The following is a 12,218-nucleotide window of genomic DNA, read 5'->3' as shown; positions in this document are numbered from 1 at the left end:
TCCCATGCTCATGGATTGGAAGAATTATGATCATTAAAATGACTCTACTGCCCAAAGCAATCTACATATTAAATGCAATTCCTACCAAACTGCCAACGTTATTTTTTATAAAATTAGAAAAAAAACAGTCAAATTCACATGGAACCACAAAAAGAGCCTGAATAGCCAAAGCAAATCTAAGCAAAGAGAATAAAGCTGGAGATATTACATTATCTGACTTAAAATTATGCTAGAAGGCTGTAGTAACCAAAACAGCATGGTACTGATATAAATTGACGTATAGATCAATGGTACAGAATAGAGAACCTAGAAATAAAGCCACATACCTACAAACAACTGATCTTTTACAAAGTCAACAAAAACATACACTGGAGAAATCCTATTCAATAAATTTTGCTGGAAAAATTATATTGCCGTATGCAGAAGTATGGAATGGGACCCCTATGTCTCACCATATACAAAAATCAACTCAATATGGGTTAAAAGACTAAAATGTAAGACCTGAAACTATAAAAATGCTAGAAGAAACTCTAAGATAAACTCTTCTAGACATTGACTTGGACAAAGAATTTATGAATAAGATCTCAAAAGCAGATGCAACAATAACAAAAATAGACAAAAGGAACTCAAACTAAAAAGCTCCTGAAAATGAGCTTTTTAATTAACGCAGTGAACAGAAAACCTATGGAATGACATAAACGTTTACAAGTTTTGCATGTGACAAAGATCTAATGTCCAGAATATACAAGGAACTCAAATAGCTCAACAAAAATAAAACAAGTAACCTCATTAAAAAGCAAGCAAAGAACATGAACATTAAAAAAAAGACACTGATGGTCAATGGTCAACAAGCACGTAAAACATGCTCAACGTTGTCAATGATCAGAGAAATGCCAATTAAAAACCAAAATGAGATACCAACTTACACCATGCAGAATGGCTATTACTAAAAAGCAGAAAAATGAGCTATCGGCAAGGATACAGAGAAAAGAGAACACTTAAAAATTGTTTGTGGGAAAGTAACTTTCTGCAATCTCTATGGAAAACAGTATGGAGATTTCAAAATAGACTAAAAATAGAACTTCCATTTGATTCAGCATTCCCACTACTTGGTATCTACCCAAAGGAAAATAATTTGTTACATAAAGAAAATACCCATGCTCACATGTTTATCACAGCACTATTCACAATAGCCAATACATGAAATCAATTTAAATTTATCAATCAATAATCGAATAAAGAAAATGTGCTACACAAGTATACCATGGAATGTTACTCAGCCATGAAGAAGAATAAAATCATGTCTTTTGCAACAACATGAATAAAACCAGAGGCCACTATTGTAAGTGAAAAAACTCAGAAACAGAAAATCTAATCTGTATTTTCTCACTTGCAAGTGAGATCTCAATTATGCATACACTTGGATATAGAGACTGGAAAAATAGACACTGGAGACTCAGAAAGATGGGAGGTTGGAGAGGGTTTAGGAATGAGAAAATAACTAATTGGGACAATAAACAACATCCAGATGATTGTCACACCAAAAGCCCATACTTCATCCCTATGCAACATGCTTCTGTAAGGGAGCTGCATTTGTACTCTCTAACGTATTAATAAAGAGATTTAAAAAAAAAGTCCTGGGGCGGTGGCTCAAACCTATAATCCCAGCACTTTGGGAGGCTGAGGCAGGCGGATCACGTGGTCAGGAGTTCAAGACCAGCCTGGCCAATACAGTGAAACCCCGTCTCTACTAAAAATACAAAAATTAGCCGGGCATGGTGGAGCACGCCTGTAGTCCCAGCTACTCAGGAGGCTAAGGCAGGAGAATCACCTGAACCCGGGAAGCGGAAGTTGTGGTGAGCTGAGATTTTGTCACTGCACTCCAGCCTGGGGAATAGAGGGAGACTTCGTCTCAAAAAAAAAAAAAAAAAAGAGAGAGAGAGAAGAAAAACCTTTGGCTTTTATCAAGAGGACAAACTATTCAGTTCAGACCTCATAATTTTCATAAATAATTAGATTAGGCAAAAAAAATTAACAAAAATAAATAAAAAATAATATTGTATTTTAAGAATGATATAGAAAGATAATTTGATGAATTAGAGTAGTTAGTACTTAGCACATACAATATATTAGGCAAGATTCTAAGCCACTTAGACCTTTATGTACAGAATATGTAACAGAGTAAAATAAATAACACAAAGATTCATTGGCAATGACAAATTGACATATTTTCAATCATATTAGATGATATTAAAACCATTAACAAATTTACTGTTTTATTTCATAATAAAAAAGAATGTTAAATAACTTCATTAAAAAGTTTGACTAATTAGGCATATAGATAAATGGGCAGCATTTTGACCAGAACACAGAGGATACACATTTTCAAAGACCAGACAAAATTATTTATTTATTTTTTGTGGGGAGAGAACAGTTTTATTATCTGGGGATACACTGGGGTCCTCTCCCTGGGAGGTGGGTCTTCCACTGGTTATCCCCGCCAGGGCTCCAGGGGGCACCATGCGATTCAGTGCTGGGCTCCGCTGGGGGCCGGGCCTTGGAGAAGACGAACTGTGCAGGGAAGCAGCAGCTGTGGGGTCCTCACCGCCCGCTCCGCCCGGCTGCACCCGGCCTCCTGGTGCTCCTCAGGCTCCCGCCGAGTCTGCGTCTCTGGAGGGCAGCGAACCATCCTGCCCAGAACCTTATCCTCACAGCCCAGTTTGACGCAGGTCAGCCATTTCTGCTTCCTCCTCTCGGGCTGCACTTTGCACTTGGGTTTTTCCAGTCATTACTCCGGCCCCTTCTCTGTCTGCCGGAGCTTAAATTTCAGCCTCACACATGTTCCAGCTGGGAAGGGCGTGTCCAGGGCGCTGTCCACACTGGTCTCCTGGAAGGCCCGCTGCACGGGCAGGTGCTTGCAGATTCCTCCAGGACCACCTGCAGGCCCCGGCGCTGGCCCCGTGAGCTCGGCCCCTCCCGCGTCCCCCGCGCCCACCCACTGGACCAGCGAGATCCGCAGCCCTCTCAGGCTTCCCCTGTCACCCCAGCCCTGCGAAGCGGGTGTGCACCCCTTAGTTCTCCGAGCCTGCCGGGAGCCACCTCCTCCCCTGCCCTGCCCCTGGAGAGGCCATGCCCGCAGAACGCTGGGCAGAGGCGAAGGAGCCGGGAAATGTCCCTTTCTCCACACTGACCTTCGGGTCTGCTGGGTCCTCTCCACTCCCTCCCACCCTGCCCGAGCTGTTCCCTGGGGCCCGCAGTTTCAGCAAAGTTCCCTGCCGCGCCGGGAAGCCGTCCTGTTGCTCACTCTCACCCTTCCTCCTTTTCTGGCCCATTCTCTCTCCCCACTGGGTCTCCGATACGACCCTTCCTCCTCCCGGCTGTCCCCGGAGCCCCTCTCTGCTTCCCCAGCTCAGCCTCCTCTCTGACGGCTTCTCCCTCCCACCCCCAAGTGAATCTCCATACTCTCACGGGGTGCCCCCGATCCCCGGGGGCTAGGTCAACCAGACAAAATTATTTTAAATGGGAATTCCATTGAATTCATGAAAGCAGGAATCCATCTGGTCATAATTTAAATAATTTTGAAATGATAATAGCAACTATCAATTTAACCAGAATTCAGAATACCCACCATTTTACCAGAAAAAAAAAAAACTTGTTATAACTAACCAAGTCAGTAAATTCTCAGGATACAATATTAACATATGAACATCAGTGGCTTTTTTTTACAGTAACAACAAAATATCTGAAACAGGAATAAAGATAGTTCAATTTACAATATTATCAAATAGAATGAAATACTTAGGAATGAGTTAACAAAGAATATGAAAGATCTGCATACTGAAAACTGTAAAATGTTGAGGAAAGAAAATGAAAAATACAAAATGGGAAATATATTATGTGTTCATGGATTCTAAAAATTAATATTATTAAAATATCCATACTACACAAAGTGATCTACAGAGTTAAATTTCTATCAAAATTTTAATGCCATTTTATTAAAAATGTAGAACAACAATTTTAAAATTAGTATGGAACCACAAAAGACCTCAAATAGCCAAATACTTAGAAGAACAAAAAGGCTGAAAGCCTTACGCTTCCTGATTTCAAACTATATTACAAAGCTGTAGTCATCAATATAGTATAGTACCTACATAAAAACCAATAGAACAGAATACAAGATCCAGAAATAAACTCACAAATATGCAGTCGACCAGTCCCACAGAATGGAGAAAGGATAAACACATCAAGGAGTGGTGTAAGAAAAACTAGATATGCACAGAAAAAAGTGAACCTTTCTCTCATGTCATCACAAAATGAATTCGAAATGAAATAAAGACTTAAACATAAGAACTGAAATCATGAATCCTCTAAAAAAAAAATGGGGAAAAACCTTGACACTGGTCATGGCAATGATGCTTTGTGTATGACACCAAGAACACAGTCAACAAAAGCCAAAATGAACAAGTGGAGCTATGTCAAAGTTAAAATTTTCTGCACAATAAAGGAAACAATCAGCAAAATGTAAAGGCATTATAGGAAATGGGAGAAAATATTTGTAAACCATATGTAGGATAATATGTTACTATCCAAAATATATGTCATACTAATCGATACAAAAAACCCACAGCAGAATTAAAAGCAATTTCTTGATTAATAATTGGGCAAAATATATAAATAGCAATTTTTCCAAAGATATACAAATGGCCAGCAGGTATATAAAAAATGCTCGACATCACTAATTTTCAGAGTAATTAAAATCAAAATCACAATGAGGTATCACCTTATCGTGGTGTTTGGATGCCTATTATCAAAAAGTCAAAAGATAAAAAGTGTTAGGGTGTGGAAAAAGAGAACACTTGTGCACTGTTGCTGAGGATGTCAATTGGTGCAGCTATTATGAAAAACGGTATGGAGGTTCCTTAAAATTTTTAAACTAGAACTACCACTAATCCCAATTAAGAGTATATAGCCAAAGGACATAAAATGAGGATCATCAAGGGTATCTGCACTCCTGTGATACAGATAAATAAACTGAGAGATACATAATTTCAGCTTTAATAAAAATGAAGCTCTTTCATCCACAACAATATTGATAAATCTTGAAGACATTATGCTAAGTGAAATAAGCCAAATACAGAAAGATAACTACTGCATGATCTCGTTTGTATGTAAAATCTAAAAAAGTAAATAAAAATTTAAAAAGCCATGGAAACAGCAGAACGGTGGTTCCCATGGGCTAGGAAGTGGGGAAAATAGGGAGATATCCATGGAAGGGGCGCACCTTCAGTTACAAGGTGAGTAACTGCTGGGGACCTAATGTACAGAATAGTGACTATAGTTAACAATACTCTGTACTTGAAATTTGCTACAAAAGTAGATCTCAGGTGCTCTCACCACACACACAGGAACGTATTAACTATGTGAGGGGATAGATAGGCTAACTAGCTTAACCGAGGTAATTTAAAGACTACTGATATCTCAAAACACTCTATTGTACACCCTAAAATATACACTTTTCAATTTGTCAATCATAGCTCAACGAATGGAGAAAAAAATAAGAGTAACCAGCAGGTCATATCTAGCCACACGGAAACTCGATTTAAAACACGCTTGGCCACTGTTTCCAGCTCAACTCGGGAACGTCCGGAGCGCTTCTGGCCCCTGGACTTCGACGCTCCTCCCGTGGCCCCCGTGGCTGGGGAAGGTACAGTCGTTCCCAGGATTCCAGGCACGCAGATCGGGCAGGGCCATCGCCGTCCCCTTGCTCTTGCCGCAGCCCCATTAGGCTCCACGTTTCGGGGCCTCCTGGAAGGGGAGGCTGCCTGTGGCTGCCTGCGCGCCCCTGTGGCTGTGGCTCAGCCGGCCCCCGATTCGGCCCCGTGCAGCCCCTCCGGGGCCGCAGCCGTCTGGCGCCCGAACTCACGGCCTCGGGCCGGTACCCGCCGCCAGCGCCTTCGCTGTGGCCGCTCCTCCCCCTCGCCGAGCCCGAGCTGGCCCAGCGGAGAAGGAGGACGGAGAAGCTGGAACCCGAAAGCTGAGCTGCAGGCGGCAGGTGCGGGAACGGGAGAAGCTATGGCCTCGCACAGGACGGCTGCTCAGAGCGACACGGACAACGCCAGGAGCTCTGCACGCAGCTGGAAGAACTCAGTAATGTACTCTGCTGTGGGGGAAATGGAGATAATAAAACCTGATGTAGAAGTACTCGCAGACAACCATGCTCTTTGGTCAATCTCAGATTATTATCAGACCTACTGTAATGATGTTAGTCTTCCAAATAAAGTGAGTGACTGAACTGTCCAAATCAGCAAGATCAGGATATTGAAACTCTTGCTTTGAATTCTAACGACCAGTTGTAAATAGAAAATGATGCTCACCCTGGTACTGACAGGACAGCAAATGTTAAATGTACACAAGAGGGTCATTTGCCTCAAATTCACAGGAGCCAGCATCTGCATTAGCCGCACAAGATACGTCCTTAGAAGGTTCGTCATTAGCTGGAAGTTTGAGAGCTGCAGCAGAAGCGGCTTTATCACAGACTGGATTTAGTTACGATGAAAATACTGGACTGTATTTTGACCACAGCACTGGTTTCTATTAAGATTCTGAGAATCAAATATATTATGATTTAATTTATTACTACTGTGATGTAGAAAGTGGTCGCTATCGGTTTCATTCTCAAGTAGCTTTGCCACCTTATCAGACTTATAGCACAAAACAGAAATAAAAAATTGAGAAAAGAAAGGATCCAGATTCTTCTACAAAAAAAAAAAAAGAGGAAAAGGATTTGAATTCAGAGGATCAAGAAGCCTTCAGTGTTGAACATACAAGCTGCAATGGGAAAGACAATTTCACAAATGTGAAAAAAAAAAGCCAAAATCATTCATCACAAAAATAATCCCCCAAAATTCACTGTTCCAGTTAGTGGAAATACTATGGAATCTCCTCCTAATGAAAACATCTCAATTCATCTTTAAGGATGAGAAAATCACACAGACTGATAGTGAACCAGAAGAAGGTGAAATTACAGACTCTCAGACCGAGGGTAGTTATGATGAAGTCGTTACCAGTAAAGGCAATGCAACTGCAAAAGATACTGAGGAGGAAGATGAGGAAAAAGTGTGGCCCTCATATATGAGAGTAATTGTCATTAGATCTCCTGTGTTACAGACAGGATCATTCTTCATCATTACTGCTGTAAAATCTGCTACAATTGGAAGAGAAAATGACATGGAGCATACACTTCTAATCCCTGAAGTTGGTGTAAGTTTCATGAAGAAATTTATTTTGACCATGACTTACAAAGTTATGTCCTTTTGGATCAGGCAGTCAAAATGGAACAATTGTTAATGTAAAATGGATTGTTCAGCTGAAAACTAAATGTGACCCTTATGAACCTGAGCATGGAGGTAAAGTGAAAATTGGAGACACTGTGTTATCTTATTACATTCACCCTGGCAGAAATAGCTGTGTTGGATGTGAACCAGGGCAGGTTAGAGCTCACCTTTTCCTTGATAAAAAGATGAATCATTTGTTGGTCCATCATTAACTAAGAAGGAAACTAGCTGGAAAGAAGAAAAGGATTTTAAAAATATATGAGTAAAATATGGTTTACAGAATACAGACTACAAAGATGACAAGATACTGGAGAATCAAAAATGTAAAGATAGAGCTGGAAAACATAGGGAGCAGATTGGAAGTGAAGGAAATTTCCAAAGAGATGATGCTCCTGCATCTGTTCATTCTGAAATTACTGATGGAGACAAAGGTCAGAAGATGTTGAAAAAGATGTGTTGAAAACAGGAGAAGGCCCGGGGAAGGATGGTGGAAAAATGAAAACTCCAATACAGCTTCAGCTTCGGCAAACACATGCAGGATTGGAGACAGACAAACCGTCCTCAATTAAAGAGACTCATCTTCTCCAAAACAAGAACAGCAACAATAACAAAAACTGGGACAAAGCACAGGAGAGGTTTGCTGAAAACTTTCCAGAAACTAAACTTCAAAAAGATGACCTAGGAACCATTCCTTGGGTAAAAGGGACTGAGGAGTGAAGGTTAATCACAAAAGAAAACTCAAGCTTTTTTATAAATAGAGTTTGGAAACTCTTATTGCAGAATGTCTCTCCTCAAAAAAGTCAGTGGCACAAGAAAGCTGTGTCACGGTTTACCCCTTCCTGATTCAGAAATGTGTAATAAAATGTGGTTTGCAGCTTTGAAAAAACACTTTTTAAACTAATTATTGGTGACTGAATTAATTTATACAGTAAGTGAACTGAAGTTCACAGGGCACAGATAAGTTTATCAAACTTTACTATTTTATCTTGTCATTGACAACATTCATATAAGCAAATAGCCATATAAGCAAAATTCTTATAACTACTTAAATGCTCATTTGTCCTTGTCTCCATATATTCATAGTAGTATGTACAGAAAATACAGCAAAAGAAACATCTAAATTCTACAAAAATAAATCTGACAATATACATTCTTGTTTATACCCTTCAGGACCTAGATAAAAAATATTGAGACAACATGAATAGTGATGCATACATTTTCTTATATTTGGAATAGTCTAAATCATATTAAATAACTAATGAACAGGTGACATGTCACAGAAAATTTGTCTTTTATTGTTTTCTTTGGTGAAGAATCTGAATTTGTTGATATATACTATACATTCAGTATTTGTATTTGGTTTGTTTCATAGATAATGAAATGTTTATACATGAACAAATGAGTACAGTATTGAAATAGTCCATGTGCTGGCATTCATACTTTTTATAAATACCATTGCAGGCAATGAAGTTGTGCCAGAAAAATGTGATTTCGAGTGCAAAAGGAATATTTAGCCAGGGCCTCAAGCTCAATATATTTATTGAAAATGTCCTAAATTGCCATAAAACTTTATAATGTTAAATTATTCATTTCAATAAATTATGAATTAAACAAAAAATACAAATGATGTATTTTATGGATCAGAGAAGTGCTAATGAGACAGAATGGCCATTGAAGCCAAAAGGTCTGAATTCAGGTAGATAATTTTACTCATATTAGTTTTATGTTAGAGAAAACAATGCTTCTGACCATATACTATTTATTGCAGTGGAGTATTTCAAAAATATGTACATAATATATAATTAATTTTCTAATGGTATAAAAGTAATCACATTCTACAAATTATTACAATATGGTCTATTGATGAGGGGGTGTTTCAAATGAAAAAACTTGGAATTTCTCATGGTGATAGATGCCATAGAAAATCTATGTAAAATATTTCACTCATGTATGCAACTATGGATATTTCTGCTTTTCAGAAAAATAATATACTTTAAAAACCTAATGCAGACAATTAAAATCACCAAGAAGTTACAAGAATCACAGAATGTGTAATATAGTTGAAAGGAAATTAAGAAAACTTGCCAGGACTGGAAGTAAATAAAGGTAATGATCCAGAGAAGTAATCAACCTAAGAGGCCAGGGCTCCACTCAGATGCGTCTGATTACAAGAATGTCAGGTCCATGTGGGTTGTTCCCTTCTGACAAGGCAAATGGAATAGACAAAGAGAAACTGCCTGAAGGCATTGGAATGCGGTGTCTCCCATATGTGAGGATTAAATTATAAATTATGTTGCACACAAGGAGATGAACTACTGGGGTGAAGCATCAGAAGAAATTATATGGCACATAAATCTCAGATATTGAATTTATATTTAAATGTTTAAGTCAATATAATGGAAAAACAAGAAACCAAAATAATGTGGAAACTATGAGCTTGTCAAGCTATCTTTGGAAAAGAGGCAAATGAAAAGTAAAGTATTAAAAGTGTTGTAAAACAATTTAATGTACAACATACAAATTACATATTAAAATAGGCTGAGCCGAAAAGAGGACTAGTAAAGTGAAAGGCTGATCACAATTAATGTAGTCATATATATTATAGAAGGCAAATTAACAGAAAATATAAATGTATTTATATATGAAGATTAGATTGAGAAGAAATAAAAAACATTTAATTGTTTTACCAGACTCTCTAAATAGGAAGGCAACAGTCAAAGAATCAGCGACTCATAAGTTTCAGCAACTGGAAACCAGACACGAATCCTTTAAAAGTTTAGGGCATAATATATGAAAAAAAGGTAAATTAAGAAGTACTTAGAAGAAATAATGGTTTGGGTTATTGTGAATACTGCTTAATAAACATGAGAATGCAGTTATCTTTTTTGACATGCTTATTTTGTTTCCTTTTGATATAAACCCAGCAATAAGATTGCTCTATCATATGGTAGTTCTATTTATAATTTATTGAAAAACCTCCATACTGTTCTCCCTAGAGAAATGTGAAATGATTGTACTAATTTACATTCCTACCAACAGTGTATAAGTGCCCATCTACAGAATAAATAAAGAAAATGTTATACACACACACACGCACACACACACAGGAATAATGTTCAGTCATAAAACAGAATGAAGTTCTGTCATTTGTGTCAACATGGATGAGCCTAGAGGACATTATGTTAAGTGGAATAAGCCAGGCACAGAAAGAAAAAGACCACGTGCTCTCACTCACGTGAAATCTGAAGAAGTCCATCTCATAGAAGTAGACAGTAGGATGGTGGTTACCAGAGGTTGGTGATGGCAGAAGGATGAGGGAGTGGGGAGAGCTTTGTCACTGGGTTACAAAGTTACAGTTAGGAAGAATAAATCCTGGTGTTCTATTACACAGCACGATGACTATAGCTAATAATAATGTATGTTTAATCTATAATAGCTTGAAGCGAGGATTTTGAACTTTATTAGCACAAGGAAATAAATGTTTAAAGTGTTAAATATGCTAATTACTCTGGTTGGATCACTGTACAGTGTGTATGGTACAATGTGATGCAGTGAAACATCATATAATTAACATAATTTTACATGTTTGTGGAGTACAGTGTGATGTCTCACTGCATCACACTGTACCTTGTAGCATGATGCAGTGAAACATCATGTAATTAACACATGATAGTTATATGTGTTTACAGAGTACAATGTTGTTTCACCTGCATCTCACTGTACCATGTAGTATGATGCAGTGAAACATCACACTGTGCCCCATAAATATTACTGGTTCAGCAGGGAACTGTGGGACATAGAGCAGCTCCGGGTTAGCCATGACCAGCAGCTTCACCTGTGTGGGGTAGCGAGAGGGGAAGGGCCCTGTGCTCGGCTGAGAGTTGACCCCTGACCACATCCACTTTGACTGCTAGGTGCCAACAGAGGTCAGGGACGCCTAACTTCAGGCAGAGTCAGGAAGCAAGGTCATTACCTGTTTTTTTTTGTTTTGTTTTTTTTGAGAGAGTCTCACTCTATCGCCGAGGCTGGAGTGCAGTGGTGCGATCTCGGCTCACTGCAACATACATAGAAGTGTACGTCAGAATCACACCTGCAGGAAGGTCCCTGGATGAGATTAACAATCCCACATAGAGGTGTACATGAGAATCACACCTGCAGGAAGGTCCCTGGGTGAGATTAACAATCCCACATAAATGCCGGTTCTGGGTATGAGAGTCAAGGCCTCCTGTATGTTGCATCTATGTACATAAGTCACACTCTCAATGGTGGAATGGATTTTTCCATGAGAACCTTAATGCCTTTTGAAAATTGAGTTATCTTAGTGGAGTCACAGCTTCACAAGTGTTTTGGATCTTGGTCAGAGAGTCACAAACCCACTTGTGGACAACATCCACTTATGAGAGCCAAATTTCCAACTTTTGACTGTCTCTGGGTGTGAGATTCAGAACCTCAATTATGGGCTGTGTCCATGTGGGAGAATGATAATTTTTACTGATGGCTGGGCTCAGGCAGAAGCCTTTCATCCTGCAGGCTTTCAGATAAATTATACATCACAATACCCAAAATATGCTGGTTGCAGGCAAAAGAGGAGAGTCATATTAGCTGGTTGCTAGGTCCAGTTATATGTCACCACCTCCGTTTTTGGCAAGGCTAAGGCAGAAGAGGAGAGTCAGAGCTAAAGAAATGTCACAATGTTCCTGTGGGTAAGGCCTATGCATAAGAATTGCATCACCTAGTCATTGAACCCAGCCATATATTACAATACACAATGTATACAGGGCCCAGGCAAGAAAGGAGAGTATATCACATGGGTACTGGGTCCAGCAATGTGTCACAATACCACCTGAGGGGAGGCTCCAGGCAACAGGGTAACATTACCTAAGT

At 39.1% G+C, this 12,218-nt stretch overlaps 1 pseudogene; it reads left to right on the top strand.

The window, feature by feature from the left end:
- The first annotated feature begins 4,403 nt into the window (after positions 1–4,403).
- Positions 4,404–8,051, top strand: LOC101153048 (angiogenic factor with G patch and FHA domains 1-like; annotated as a pseudogene).
- The last annotated feature ends 4,167 nt before the right edge of the window (positions 8,052–12,218 follow it).

This window comes from Gorilla gorilla, chromosome 23, assembly GCF_029281585.2.
Source record: "Gorilla gorilla gorilla isolate KB3781 chromosome 23, NHGRI_mGorGor1-v2.1_pri, whole genome shotgun sequence".
Taxonomy (NCBI): Eukaryota; Metazoa; Chordata; class Mammalia; order Primates; family Hominidae; genus Gorilla; species Gorilla gorilla.
This window is presented reverse-complemented; position numbering and strand designations above follow the sequence as displayed.